General features: G+C 43.3%; 1 pseudogene; it reads right to left on the bottom strand.

Moving 5' to 3' along the window:
* Window positions 1-9,055: 9,055 nt before the first annotated feature.
* LOC105705583 (proteasome subunit alpha type-6-like) lies at window positions 9,056-9,809 on the bottom strand (annotated as a pseudogene).
* Window positions 9,810-11,993: the final 2,184 nt, after the last annotated feature.

An 11,993-nucleotide genomic window follows, 5' to 3' on the forward strand; every position in this document is an offset into this window, starting at 1 on the left:
AACTGGCATGCTGATGATCTTTATCAGAAGTATCATTGTGATACAAACCGGAAAGTACAGATCAGAAGTTTCACTTGTTTCTCAGTTATTTGAATATGTATCTTTGTGTACATGACATCTTTTCAAAAATGGGTAAGTATAACACTTGATGTAAATTGTACATCCAATTGTATGTAGACATCCGATGCCGACATTAAACTTATAAAAGTTTTGAAACTTAAAAAAATAAACTTGGCATTATATGTATTCTCTCAAAGCTGGAAAAACACCTCTTTACCGATAGGAACCCAATCAAACCCCTTAAACAAGTTGCCCGAGTCGACTTAGCGCTGTGTTGCCAGCACGTAGAAGTATAAAGTCTGGGTTTCTTTGTGCAAGCTGCTTGGTTTGGAAAAGCATGTGAGAGGTAAACATGAATCCCACTGCTTTATAGTTCATGCTAGTTTTTTCCACTCTCATGCTGTAACTCAGGGTCTGCTTGATGAAAAGAAGGGAGGGCTTCTATGGCAAGCGTCATGGTATTTGTATAACAAGTCTAAAAGTTTTAATCCCTTCAGTTAGATACGACTGTGGACATTTTTCAAGTAATAATATTTTTATTAGAAATTTGCAGATACCTGAGCCTGTTCTTTGTAATGACATGGAAAAAGAACACAGCCTCCATATCCCTTTGTATATAGGATATTTTTAGCATCGTAAAGCCCCAGTGTCATAATTAACCTTGTCTTTTGTTTCTCATTCCCCTTTTAAACTAAAGTATGAGGCACTTCACTGCTTAGTTCTTCTGTAAGTTTCATTTTACTGTGAAATGAAAGTGTTCTCAAGATATTCTTGACAGCATATGCAAACGTAACAAAAACCTTCCTTTATGTTGAAGACTGGTCCTAAGTACATACTAGATATCAGCAGATGAGTCCAAAGGGTCACATGCCTTGCAAAAAGGCCATTGATGCAAATAATCGAGTAGTCGACCTGTTGAAAAAGAGGAAAGGCTATTTATGCATGCATTGGTCTTTGAGTGGTTCTGCCCGTCGTCTTGGAAACTCAGAAGCAGTTTTCCTGAGGCGGTTATTACTGACAATCTAGCTCACCATCTTGTCTCCAGAGACCCATAAGTAAGTAGATTCATGAGTGGTGAGGTATAGTGAAGAACATTTGTTTGGGATTCAAGAAACATGGCTAGCCAATGAAAATGTTAACTCACACCTGCACATGCCTTCATCTGTTACGGAACTCGAGGCGCCATCATTCATAATGCTTAAAAATAAAACACCTGCAGGGCAGCTGTTGTTGAAACCTAATTTGCCCACAGGAAAGCTGATGCTCAATGAATTCAAGTATCTAGTAATAAAACTGGGTTACTATTCATATCTTGACTCTACTGCCCAAGTTCTTTCTGTGAGTCAGCGAAACAGCCAGGACCTCAGCAATCTGACTAGATAAAAACAAAGAATCCTTCTTGAGTTTATGATCCTAAGAGTTTGTTTTTCATACTTAAAGCAGGTTCATATGAGATGCTGTCACGTTTTGCTTATCTCTTGCTGTGTAACAAACCATCCCAAAATGTATCTGCTTAAAACAGCAACTATTTTATTTGCTCATGATTCTGTGGCTTGGCCGGGGCTCTGCTGGGCAGTTCTTTGGTTGGTCTCAGTTGGGGTCTCCTATGAGGTTGCAATTGGATGGCTTTGTTCACATGTCCAGTGCCCCAGTGGGGAAGATTGAGAGGCTGTGATCTTTATCTCTTTTGTTCCCCATGTGGCTAGCTTGGGTTTCTTTTCATGGTAGTTTGATCCTGAGAGTAAGCATTTCAAGAGAGATAAGCTCCAGTGTGCCAGCACTATTCAAGCCTTTGCTTAAATCATTCTTGCTAATATCATATTTATTGGCTGAGCCCGAAGTTAACGTGGAAGGACACTCCACAGGAGTGTGAATACCAGGAGTCATGTTTCATCGAGAACCACCAAAGTAACAATCCACCACTTATAGTATATACAGCAGAAATGTAAAGAAATTCAGATTTAAGCTGAGATCTGTTGTTTCAGATTTTTTGAAAGAATATTGTATTTAAAACGTATTACTTTAGAATACCATGCAGCCTCCGAAAGTCACATATTAGAATATTATATATGACATGGAAAAAGATAATATGCTGAGAGTAAACCAAAAAAGGTTTTAAAACAAATATTTGTATGTATACTCCACTTTTAGCCATTGTTTTGATTATTTTCATTACTTGTCTTTGTATTTATCAAAATTTTGTCAGTGCATTGCTCTGCACATGTACCCCAGAACTTAAAGTATAATAATAAATAAAAATTTAAAAATGTGTCAGTGCATATATTCTATTTTATACACAATAATAAAGTGTTTTTGTAATTGAAGAAAAACTCTAAAAATAGTATTGCAGTAATAGGTGATGGGTTAACAAGGTTTAAGTATATTTATATAATATTATTTTATTGCTATATTGCTTTATAGACTCTGGAAAGTAAAATATTTGCAGTGAGTAAAATAAAGTTCTTACAGAAATGCAAATAAAACAATACCCCAGTACTGTTAAATGATCAGATTGGAAAAAGGAAAAAGATGATCAATTCACAGTGTTTGCCAGGATTTAGGGACTTTGGGTGAGAGTGCAAATTGATACAACCTTTCTGGCAAGCAATTGAAATAGATCAGGATTTGAAATGGGCATTGCTCTGTAGGAATTCTAACTAAAGAGAAAAACATTTTAAATTCTCTAAACCGTAGCTACTGACTTGTACTGATTGGTGGAATTAGTGGTGGTGCTTTGTTCCTTTATATACTTTCCGCCGTTCTTTTTTTTTTTTTTTTTTTTTTCTGACGGAGTGTCACTCCTGTTACCCAGGCTAGAGTGCAATGGCGCGATCTCAGCTCACCACAACCTCCGCCTCCTGGGTTCAGGCAATTCTCCTGCCTCAGCCTCCTGAGTAGCTGGGATTACAGGCACGCGCCACCACACCCAGCTAATTTTTTGTATTTTTAGTAGAGACGGGGTTTCACCATGTTGACCAGGATGGTCTCGATCTCTTGACCTTGTGATCCACCCGCCTCGGCCTCCCAAAGTGCTGGGATTATAGGCGTGAGCCACCGCACCCAGCCTCCGCCATTCTTTATACTTTCTACACGTAGTTTCCCAAAGCTGATGTTGAGAGGAGGCAGCAGAACTTGAAACCTTTGTGGTCCATAACCTTAAACTGGAGCTTCTCAATCTTGGCTGCACGTTGGAATGGGATCATTACAAAGTTCCTGATTACTATATTGACACCAGTAGTTCTGATTTAGCTACTCTTGGGTGTTGCCTAGGTATTTGGAATTTTCAAGGCTGCCCATGTGATTCCAATTAATAACCAACTTTGAGACAAACAGGCGTAGTCCAAACTCTCTTGACTGAACTGACCTGAAATTCTGACTGGTTAACCTGCATTCTCCTTACTTTCTGTTAAAAAAAAAAAAAAAAAAAGCTGGCTGATTTCTTATTTAATGTCTTAAGTTGATAAGCTATGAGTACATATGTCTTACTACTTTCAACAGTTGAGTTTTCCTAGAGACAGTTGTATTTGTTTCTAAACCTTTTATTCTCTGTTTGTTTGGTTCTTTTTTGAGATAGGGTCTCACTCTGTCACCCAGGCTGGAGTGCAGTGGTGTGATCATGGTTCATTGCACCCGTGATCTTCCAGGCTCAAGCAATCCTCCCACCTCAGCCTCTTGAGTAGCTGGGACCACAGGCATAAACCACCACACCCAGCTAATTTTTAAACTTTTTGTAGAGACAGGGTCTCATGATGTTGCCTAGGCAGGTCTCGAACCCTTGGACTCAAGCGATCCTCCTTCCTCTGACTCTCAAAGTGCTGGAATTACAGGTGTGAGTCACTCCACTTGGCCCTAAAACATTACTTTTTAAAGGCAATTCTCATATTACTGAAATCATTGGAAATTACTTAGATATTGAGTGTTTGTTGAATCCCTTATTACAAGTGACTTAAGTACTTTTAATTTTAATGTTTTTTGATAACTGCATTTTTGCCAACGGAATGCAAATAATATAGAAACATTACCTTATACTTTGTGCTCTTAGAAGACCAGCATTGTCTTTGCCTTTCCATAAAACCAAAGCATTAGTAATAACTGAAATATCCCAAGCAACTGCAACAGTGCCTGGCAATTATATTTGTCGGTTAAGTGAGTACAAATATCAGAAACTTTTGTTTTAGGTACATTCAAACCTTGAGGTAAGTCAGAAGCTGGTTTTCTCTGCCAATGTTCACCAAGTTGCCATAACTTTTCAGCTGATTTACAAGATTTACCAAGAAATATAATTCAATTCGAGTATAACTTACCAGAGCCAGAGCCATTTTTATGAGAGAAGGAAGTGATCTTCCCTTACGCAACAGACAGGGACCGTTACATTAGCACCTAGCATGGACTTAATCAGGGTGGTTTTAAACTTTCTCCTAAGGTTTTTGTTGATGCAAATGCTGCTAGTCCAGGGCCTAACTTTGAGAACCACTGCTTTACAGATCACCATTATTTAAAAAAATCTCCATTACCCCGTGTTGTTATTTTGGATCTCATGTTAGCATAACAATCTGAAAAAGGACCAGGCAAATGCAGTGAGTGAAATGAAGACCTTGTTTTTGGAGGAAGGTAAAGGACAACTGAGTGTTCCAGGTTCTGATGCAAGTTTTCATACCGTATTTTGTGCTTTTCCTCACTGCGCTGAGGTTTAATAATAAGCTCCTTCACTGTTATGCGCTGGTAATTAGAATCATTGAAGTTGCCTGGGTTAGTGCAAACATCTCTGGTTAAAGAACAGAAAAGCCCCATTTTCTTTTGTCGTTGTTGTTTGTTTGTTTGTTTTGAGACAGGGCCTATCTCTGTCACCCAAGCTAGAGTGCAGTGGCTCTATCTCAGCTCACTGCAACCTCTGCCTCCCAGGTTCAAGTGATTCTGCTGCCTCAGCCTCCCAAGTAACTGGGATTACAGGTGTGCGCCACCATGCCCAGCTAATTTTTGTATTTGAGATGGGGTTTTACCATGTTGGCCAGGCTGGTCTTGAACTCCTGACCTCAAGTGATCTACCTGCCTCAACCTTCCAAAGTGCTGGGATTACAGGTGTGAGTCACCGTACCTGGCCAAAAAGCCCCATTTTCTAACCCTAGCTTTTCCTCTAGGGAACAGTGTAACCTTACTAAGCCAGTTACTTAGTCTCTTTGAGCCTTAGTTTCCTCATCTGTAAAGTAAGGTGGGAATCATTCAGTCATGAATGTTCCATCTAACTCCAAAATCTTATCCATTCCATGACCTTTGACAGGAGAGGTAATGAGCTCTGTGATTTGACCACAGGTGCCTTTTGCCATTTTGGACCGCAAGAGTTAAATTACCAGGTGGCTCGCCAGATGGCTGAATAGGAACACCTCCAGTCTGCAGTTCCCAGAGAGATCAACACAGAAGGTGAGTGATTTCTGCATTTCCAACCGAGGTACCTGGCTCATCTCACTGGGATGGTTAGACAGTGGGTACAGCCCATGGAGGGTGAGCCAAAGCAGGGTGGGGCATCGTCTCACCCAGGAAGTGCAAGGGGTTGGGGAACTCCCTCCCCTAGCCAAGGGAAGCCATGAAGGACTGTACCACGAGGAATGGTGCATTCCAGCCCAGATACTACGCTTTTTCTGTGGTCTTCACAGCCCGCAGACCAGGAGATTCCATCGGGTGCCTACACAACCAGGGCCCTGGGTTTCAAGCACAAAGCTGGGTGGATGTTTGGGCACACAGCGAGCTAGCTGCGGGAGTTTTGTGTTTTTTTTCATACCCCAGTGGCACCTGGAATGCCAGTGAAACAGAACTGTTCAGTCCCCTGGAAAGGGGGCTGAAGCCAGGGAGCCAAGTGGTCTAGCTCAGTGGGTCCCACTCCCACAGAGCCCAGAAAGCTAAGAGTCACTTGCTTGAATTCTTGCTGCCAGCACAGCAGGCTGAAGTCGACCTGGGATGCTGGAGCTTGGTGCGGGGAGGGGCGTCCACCATCACTGAGACTTGAGTAGTTTTCCCCTCACAGTGTAAACAAAGCCTCTGGGAAGTTTGAACTGGGCAGAGCCCACCACAGCTTGTCAAAGCCGCTGTAGCCAGAATGCCTCTCTAGATTCCTCCTCTCTGGGTGGGGTATCTCTGAAAGAAAGGCAGCAGCCCCAGTCAGGGGCTTATAGATAAAAGTCTCATCTCCCTGGGACGGAGCACCTGGGGGAAGGGGCGGCTGTGGGCACAGCTTCAGCAGACTTTAATGTTCCTGCCTGCTGGCTCTGAAGAGAGCAGTGGATCTCCAAGCATAGTGCTCAAGCTCTGCTAAGGGAGAGACTGCCTCCTCAAGTGGGTCTCTGACCCCCATGCCTCCCGACTGGGAGACACGTCCCAGGAGGGGTTGACAGACACCTCATACAGGAGAGCTCTGGCTGGCATCTGGCGGGTGCCCCTCTGGGATGAAGCTTCCAGAGGAAGGAACAGGCAGCAATCTTTGCTGTTCTGCAGCGTCTGCTGGTGATACACAAGCACACAGGGTCCGGAGGGGACCTCCAGCAAACTCCAGCAGAGCCGCAGAAGAAGAGCCTATTGGAAGAAAAACTAACAAACAGAAAGCGACAACATCAACATCAACAAAAAGGACGTCCACACAGAAACCCCATCTGAAGGTTACAAACATCAAAGACCAAAGGTAGATAAATCCACAAAGATGAGGAAAAACCAGCGCAAAAAGGCTGAAAATTCCAAAAACCAGAATACCGCTTCTCCTCCAAAGGATCACAACTCCTCACCAGCCTGAGCGATAGAGTGAGACCCTCTGTCTCAAAAAAAAAAAGGAAAGGAAAGAAAGAAAGAGAAAGAAAAAGAAAGAGAAAGGAAAGAAAAGAAAGAAAGAAAAAAAAGAAATTTAGGGTAGCTCCTTGGTTCCTTGGGTGAGTAAATGTCAATGGCACATACTGATCTTATCCTGTGGCAAATGTACACCAAAATATGCACAGAAATAATCAGAATAATTTTAAAGAGTGAAATGTTCAGTTTTAGTTCTTAAAATGTGTCCATAATTCATGGTGAGTCTTAGCGTCCATGCAAGAAAATACTAGATTTAGCACTCCTTGTGTGGGGAAAATCAGAGAATCATACGTCCTCAGACACAGATGGCTAAGCCCTCACAAATGTTAAGAGTCTCTCAATGCACAGGACAATGTACATCAGGCAACCTTCAGAGCACTCTGCCTTCTGCCTGGACTGTTCCCTGGGGTCTCCGAAGACCACTTACGGTGTTAAAGGTAGCTGTGCCAAAGGACTGATAATCAAGCCAGACTTGAAGGTATTTTCTAAAGGTGCCCCTCCTTTTTCTCTCTGATTTTGTGACTACAGCTCTTGAGCTTCTGTAGTTAATTGAAAACAGATTGTAAAAGAGCCATGATGCCACAGGTCGCCTGCACATTGTTGGGCTCATCATATCGCTTGCTTTTTAGTTCTTGGCAACCAGCCCAAGATCAGAGCCAGGCTTGTGGGATTTCTTACCAAGACAGTGCTGGGGAGACAGAACTATCCACCTTAGAAGAGGGAACGGGAGACCAAACGTCCTGGTTTGCTCGGGACTGAGGGGTTTCCTAAGATACAGGTCTTTCAGGGCTAAATCGAGGAAACTCCCAGGCAAACCAAAACAATTTGGTCACCCGATGGGGGAGCAACCATCTGTGCCTTCAGTTAGAACTATTCCAACTACATCTAGAATAAATGGCATCGCCTATTAAAACTGCTGGGGACATCTGCAATCATCTTTCCTCTCATTTTTGCAGAAAGATGCTCATACTCAGAGTGGTGTACACATTTTTCCCAAGGTCACCCGCCTTGCTGGCAGCATATCAGGAACCAGAATCTAGATTGCCACACTCCCAAGGGCAGTTTCCACTGCATTATGTTTTTCACTTTCTTATTCTCTCTCTCTCTTTTTTATTTTTTGAGACGGAGTTTCGCTCTTGTTACCCAGGCTGCAGTGCAATGGCGCAATCTCGGCTCACTGCAACCTCCACCTCCTGGGTTCAGGCAATTCTCCTGCCTCAGCCTCCGGAGTAGCTGGTATTACAGGCATGCACCACCATGCCCAGCTAATTTTTTGTATTTTTAGTAGAGACAGGGTTTCACCATGTTGCCCAGGATGGTCTCGATCTTTTGACCTCGTGATCCACCCGCCTCAGCCTCCCGAAGTGCTGGGATTACAGGCGTGAGCCACCGCGCCCAGTCCTCTCTCTCTCTTTTTTAATCACTTTTAAAATGTAAAATTCATTCAGCCAGGTTTTCTTTTGGCCACAGAACTCAGCTGTTAGGATAGTGAAGACTGTTCATCCATTTATATTGGGCACCACTTTTAGTTGTATTTATGATGCGATGGATGATGAATGAGGGCCACAAAGGAATCAGGTTGTTGTAAATGACCTCAATTGATCACCATCTCTGTAATCACATGGCGTTCATTCCTGCCTGTTGTTTCTACAGCCCACTGGAAGTATTGTTGTTTTTAAGAAATGGGGTTTCTCTGTGTTACCCAGGCCGGTCTAATTCCTGGCCTCAAGCGATCCTCATGCCTCAGCCTTTTGTGTAGCTGGGATTACAAGAATGAGCCAGGCACTCAGCTGAAAGTTGTTGTTGTTTTGAGACAGTCTCGATCTGTTGCTCAGGCTGGAGTGCAGTTGCATGATCATGGCGTGCTGCAACCTCTGCCTTCCAGGTTCAAGTGATTCTCATTCCTCAGCCTCCCAAGTGGTTGGGATAACAAGCATGTGCCACCTATACCTGGCTGATTTTTGTATTTTTAGTGGAGATGGGGTTTCACCATGTTGGCCAGGCTGGTCTCGAACTCCTGACCTCAGGTGATGCACCTGCCTCGGCCTCCCAAAGTACTGGGATTCCAAAAGCATTGTTTTTATTTACAGAGTTCTAACCACTTCAGTGGTAGAAGTGGAAGAGGCTTCTTTTTCAATTCAGGGACCTCCATAATGTCGGTTCGTTATTACCAAACACACAGGTAAGTGGCGTCATGGATTTGGTAAACTAATGACAACGTGAGCGCCACAGTCTCTGCTTCTGTAAGAATCTCGAATTTAGGATTTTCAACTGTCACTACACCAACTTCTATTTCTGAAGGTTTGAAATCAATTGATAGAACAGTAGACAGGCATGTAATTGCAGTTTCCACTGTCTGTTCAAATGTCGAATCAAATTTCTTCTTCACTTTTCTTTCCAAGGAAGCTGGTTAACTCAGTTTAACTCATGCTGAGGCAGCTTTAAACCCACAGCAGTAACCTGCAGGATCACACTTTCATGCCTGAGGGCCTCGTTCTTCATCTATACTAATGAAAATCATACAACCACCTAGAGTTCTTACCGTAGCATTCTGAGTAGTATCAGCAATTCTCTTACACAGCACATGCACAGGAATCTCATAGCCATACTTGTATTTCCAGTTAGCTGCCTCATAGCGTGCCCTCTGTACTGTTAGCTGTCATTCCAGTCATCAAAGTGACAGCCAATGTTTTCGGTTATTTTGAATAAGTGAGTCACTGTGCTGGAATTCGGTGATTTGTCAAGTATTTCTTCTGTATGATAATTACTGAGGTCTTTTCCTCTAATAGCTACTAATGTAAGGCCACCCTGGTTAATACCTTTAAAGGCAGATGTATATTCATTCTACTTGGTAGAGCTGGCCCTCTGGTGAAAAAAATGGTAATGTGGTGGGCAAAACCAGTGTTGGAACCACGGGACATGTTGATAGAACCACTACTTTAAGTACAATCAAGTTTTTTTTTTAAACATGCAACTATTTATCACCTAAATGCTACCCTTCACTGAGGCAGTCACATGCCAAGACAATGTAGCCCTTCTAAAATGGCAGGCGACGGCACCGTGTTCCCCTCTAGACTTAACACCTAGAAAATACATGAAAATCTTTCCTCTTCATACCTTACATCCTTTCTAGCGGAGGTTCAGGAGGCTAGCTCTCAAAACGGAAGTTAATGTACAAACTGAGCAATTCTAAGCACTTTACAGATAACGTCTTATTTATTATCCCCATTTCACATGGAAGGAAACTGAGGCACAGGGGGTTAAGCAACCAGACTAAGGTTGTTGTTGCTGTTGCTTTTTTTTTTTTTTTTTTTTTTTAGACAGAGTCTCACTCTGTCGCCCAGGCTGGAGTGCAGTGGCACGATCTCGGCTCACTGCAACCTCTGCCTCCTGGGTTTAAGGAATTCTCCTGCCTCAGCCTCCTGAGTAGTTGGGATTGCAGGGGTGCGCCACCACACCCTGCTAATTTTTGTATTTTTAGTAGAGACGGAGTTTCACCATGTTAGTCAGGCTGATCAGCCCTCCTCGGCTTCCCAAAGTGCTGGGATTACAGGCGTGAGCTACCGCCCCCGGCTGTTGCTGTTTTCTAAACTCCGGCAAGTGGTGAAGTCTGTGTTCCTGGGCATTGTGCTTTCAGAAGAGGAATAGAGCTCCAAGGCTGCAATAAAGGAAACGACCCAGGATGTGATCTTGGAAAATGGGGACAGAAAAAAGGTGGAGGGATGTGTTCCTGGGGCACGGGAAGACAAATCAGTAAGATATATACTGGCAGTGAGGAGAAACCCTGTTAATATCTCCATTCAATTTAGATACAGGACAGCTGAGTATGTTTCAGCCCTAACTCCCATCTTCCCTGGGACATCCTTGCTCAAACACATCACGTAGCAAACACCCTGTGCGCTCCTGCTTCAGTCCACACTGGAACACAGCCATAGGGTTCTGGAAAATTCTGCCATGAACCAGCGTATGGTGATCCCCGAGTCCTTCCTGGTCTCCCTAGCGTGATTCCCACCTCTGTACGCCTTAGTACTCTCTTTCCCTTTCCCACTTCCCTGTCCCCTGCGGATTAGCTAGGACTTACCATAGGAAATGAAACGTCTCCGAAGAGGTGTGACAGCATTATTAAGTGCAATTGTAAAGCCGACGAAGTGTCTTTGGCTCTCACTTGTCCTTCACTTCCCTCCTCTTTTCTAGTGCATTCTAGCATTTTCTCTCACACTGTGATCAACTTTTTTCTCAGATGGACCTGGCTGTAATTCTTCATATTGCACTGTGGCTTTAAGACATGTTGCCATTCTTAGTGTTACACACACTTTACAGCTGAGCTTCATTCACCAAGGGAACATAATTATGAATTTACTTTGCCCTCACGAGAAAAGTCTGAAGTATCACTGAACAGTGTGTTTTATGGGGACAGGAATCCTCAGTGCTTCTGAAATCAATGAATACAAATGAATTTTATGCAGCCTACATTAAAGTTTGGTTTGCTCCAATAGATGGCTATTGAATATCATTACTCTGATGTGTGAACGCACTGTACCATCTTTTTTTTTTTTTTTGAGACAGAGTTTCGCTCTTGTTACCCAGGCTGGAGTTCAATGGCGCGATCTCGGCTCACCGCAACCTCTGCCTCCTGGGTTCAGGCAATTCTCCTGCCTCAGCCTCCCGAGTAGCTGGGATTACAGGCATGTGCCACCATGCCCAGCTAATTTTGTATTTTTAGTAGAGACGGGGTTTCACCATGTTGACCGGGATGGTCTCGATCTCTTGAGCTCGTGATCGAGGAGCACTTTCGGCCTCCCAAAGTGCTGGGATTACAGGCGTGAGCCACCACGCCTGGCACCATCTTTAATTTATAGGAAACATGTAGAATTAACAACTTCGACACCTTATGTGGCACAGCTGTTACGCTTTGTGGAAAGGAGATTGCTAAAAAATTCTTCAGGAAGAAATGCCTTCAAAATGGAGAACAGCTGAGATCAATTAACTTCTGGCTTCTCCGTAATTTTGTACGCTGGACTATAATCGTAAAGTGAACATTTTCAGGTACTGCAACACATCACTCCGTCGAAACATATTACTCCACAATGATGATACAAACTACG

Source organism: Aotus nancymaae, unplaced genomic scaffold (genome assembly GCF_030222135.1).
Source record: "Aotus nancymaae isolate 86718 unplaced genomic scaffold, 86718_ANA_hifiasm-v0.15.2.pri h1tg000058l, whole genome shotgun sequence".
Lineage (NCBI taxonomy): Eukaryota > Metazoa > Chordata > Mammalia > Primates > Aotidae > Aotus > Aotus nancymaae.